The 3,764-nt window shown below is 27.5% G+C and overlaps 1 long non-coding RNA gene across 1 annotated transcript; it reads right to left on the bottom strand.

Annotated features, from left to right (window-relative positions):
• Positions 1 to 831: 831 nt before the first annotated feature.
• LOC113556398 lies at positions 832 to 1,442 on the bottom strand. Its single transcript, XR_003405522.1, has 3 exons — positions 1,325 to 1,442; positions 1,044 to 1,261; positions 832 to 850 (listed from the first exon to the last, which is right to left on the bottom strand). It is a non-coding gene; the product is annotated as an uncharacterized LOC113556398 (long non-coding RNA).
• Between the last annotated feature and the right edge of the window lie 2,322 nt (positions 1,443 to 3,764).

Genomic DNA, 3,764 nt, shown 5'->3' with positions numbered 1-3,764 from the left:
GTTAAATGAAACGGGTGACGATTTTAATAATGGTATAATACAATCATTTTTTTCATCATTTTGGACAACTTTTTAAACATTAACTTAATATTAGAGTGTTTTATATACAACTTAAAATATGAATTTGTGAATTCCGTCTTGTTTATCGTATACCAAGTAGTAAAAAATAAAGATAATTTTATAGCTAAAGGAATCTTTAACATTAAATAACAAACTAAAGTGTTTACAAAATTTTATTCACATTTTTAACAAATCTCAATTTTTACACTACTATTAATTTAGTAATACAAATTACATTCAATAACCAATACACATACATTGCATTATTATTTCAACATCTTCAAGTCCATTATTACATAGGATGTTGATACTTTCCCACGTGTGAGAATGTGAATCCATGTCTCAGCATGCCTTGTGTGATCTGCCGTAGTGCCATCTAAAAATATGTAGTCAATTAAATTTGTATAATGGTTGGAGAATAACTTGAGAATTCAGTGTTTTATAAGCATTTAAATTATGAATTTGTAATATGAGTAAAAAGTATCAAATACAACTGAGTTGTATAGTGTTTATAGTGTAACAGGTTATTTGAAATTTATGAAAGTTAATAATGGAAATTAGAATCATTTACTTAATGTAATGGTCAGGGTTTCATGACACTAAACTGTTGTTACATTACTATTCATTTCCTATCAATTACATTCAATACCATTACACGTACATTGCATATAACATGTATTATTCTCAGCATCTTCTAGTCCATTTGCAACGTAGGCTGTTGATACTATCCCACGGGTGAGAAATGTGAATCATGTATCAGCGTGACTTGAGTGATCTGCCGTACTGCCTTCTAAAAATATGTAGTCAATTAAATTTTATAATGGTTGGAGAATAACTTGAGAATTCAGTGTTTTATAAGCATTTAAATTATGAATTTGTTATATGAGTCAAAAGTATCAAATACAACTGAGTTGTATAATGTTTATAAGTAACAGGTTATTGGAAAATTATGAAAGTCAATAATGGAAATTAGAATCATTTACTTTATGTAATGGTCAGGGTTTCATGACACCATCTTTTTGATGCACTTCTATCAATTGAATTTTAATTACTTTGAGTAACTATTATACGTAGACTGCATTAAACCTGCAATATTCTCGACCTCCTCCAGTCCATTAATGTAGGATGTTGATACTTTCCCACGTGTGAGATAAGTGAATCCATGCGTCTCCATTCCTTGAGTAAACTGCTGTATTGTCATCTGAAAAAATGTAGTCTTTAAATATGTTTTATAAATGAATTATAAAATGACACTACAACACACCATAAGAAGTACTAAAATTTATATATGACAACTAGTACGCGGCCAACACTGATTAATTCAGATATGGAAAAAAACTAACGGACAAACTTCATTCTTATTACAAAAATTTGAAAACAATTTACAGCTGAAGATCATATACCCATAATATAAATGTAAAACTGCAAAAATATACGAAATTAAAACGTATTACCCATGATAAGAAACAATAATATTGATAAACCATATAAGATAGTACAAATCTACTGGATTGTTTTGTTTGATTATAACGTAAAAATAGTGTATTTAATGAATGCACTTGTACAATATCCTATAATTGATCATATTCAAATTGAAATAAATAAGAATTTGTATTATTTGTCAATAGTATGTTTTATAGTGTGTCCAAAGCATGAGGTTAAATGAAACGGGTGACGATTTTAATAATGGTATAATACAATCATTTATTTCATCATTTGGACAACTTTTTTAAACATTAACTTAATATTAGAGTGTTTTATATACAACTTAAAATATGAATTTGTGAATTCCGTCTTGTTTATCGTATACACAAGTAGTAAAAATAAAGATAATTTTATAGCTAAAGGAATCTTTAACAGTAATAATAACAACTAAAGGTGTTTACAAAATTTTTATTCACATTTTTAACAAATCTCAATTTTTACACTACTATTAATTTAGTACTAATTACATTCAATAACCAATACACATACATTGCATTATTATTTTCAACATCTTCAAGTCCATTATTAACATAGGATGTTGATACTTTCCCACGTGTGAGAAATGTGAATCCATGTCTCAGCATGCCTTGTGTGATCTGCCGTAGTGCCATCTAAAAATATGTAGTCAATTAAATTTGTATAATGGTTGGAGAATAACTTGAGAATTCAGTGTTTTATAAGCATTTAAATTATGAATTTGTAATATGAGTAAAAAGTATCAAATACAACTGAGTTGTATAGTGTTTATAGTGTAACAGGTTATTTGAAATTTATGAAAGTTAATAATGGGAAATTAGAATCATTTACTTAATGTAATGGTCAGGGTTTCATGACACTAAACTGTTGTTACATTACTATTCATTTCCTATCAATTACATTCAATAACCATTACACGTACATTGCATATAACATGTATTATTCTCAGCATCTTCTAGTCCATTTGCAACGTAGGCTGTTGATACTATCCCACGCGTGAGAAATGTGAATTCATGTATCAGCGTGACTTGAGTGATCTGCCGTACTGCCTTCTAAAAATATGTAGTCAATTAAATTCGTATAATGGTTGGAGAATAACTTGAGAATTCAGTGTTTTATAAGCATTTAAATTATGAATTTGTTATATGAGTCAAAAGTATCAAATACAACTGAGTTGTATAATGTTTATAAAGTAACAGGTTATTGGAAAATTATGAAAGTCAATAATGGAAAATTAGAATCATTTACTTTATGTAATGGTCAGGGTTTCATGACACCATCTTTTTGATGCACTTCTATCAATTGAATTTTAATTACTTTGAGTAACTATTATACGTAGACTGCATTAAACCTGCAATATTCTCGACCTCCTCCAGTCCATTAATGTAGGATGTTGATACTTTCCCACGTGTGAGATAAGTGAATCCATGCGTCTCCATTCCTTGAGTAAACTGCTGTATTGTCATCTGAAAAAATGTAGTCTTTTAAATATGTTTTATAAATGAATTATAAAATGACACTACAACACACCATAAGAAGTACTAAAATTTATATATGACAACTAGTACGCGGCCAACACTGATTAATTCAGATATGGAAAAAAACTAACGGACAAACTTCATTCTTATTACAAAAAATTTGAAAACAATTTACAGCTGAAGATCATATACCCATAATATAAATGTAAAACTGCAAAAATATACGAAATTAAAACGTATTACCCATGATAAGAAACAATAATATTGATAAACCATATAAGATAGTACAAATCTACTGGATTGTTTTGTTTGATTATAACGTAAAAATAGTGTATTTAATGAATGCACTTGTACAATATCCTATAATTGATCATATTCAAATTGAAATAAATAAGAATTTGTATTATTTGTCAATAGTATGTTTTATAGTGTGTCCAAAGCATGAGGTTAAATGAAACGGGTGACGATTTTAATAATGGTATAATACAATCATTTATTTCATCATTTGGACAACTTTTTTAAACATTAACTTAATATTAGAGTGTTTTATATACAACTTAAAATATGAATTTGTGAATTCCGTCTTGTTTATCGTATACACAAGTAGTAAAAATAAAGATAATTTTATAGCTAAAGGAATCTTTAACAGTAATAATAACAAACTAAAGGTGTTTACAAAATTTTTATTCACATTTTTAACAAATCTCAATTTTTACACTACTATTAATTTAGTACTAATTACATTCAATAACCAATACACATACA

Source organism: Rhopalosiphum maidis, chromosome 3 (assembly GCF_003676215.2).
Source record: "Rhopalosiphum maidis isolate BTI-1 chromosome 3, ASM367621v3, whole genome shotgun sequence".
Taxonomy (NCBI): Eukaryota; Metazoa; Arthropoda; class Insecta; order Hemiptera; family Aphididae; genus Rhopalosiphum; species Rhopalosiphum maidis.
The sequence above is the reverse complement of the archived record's forward strand: the minus strand, read 5'-3'. Positions and strand labels throughout refer to the sequence as shown.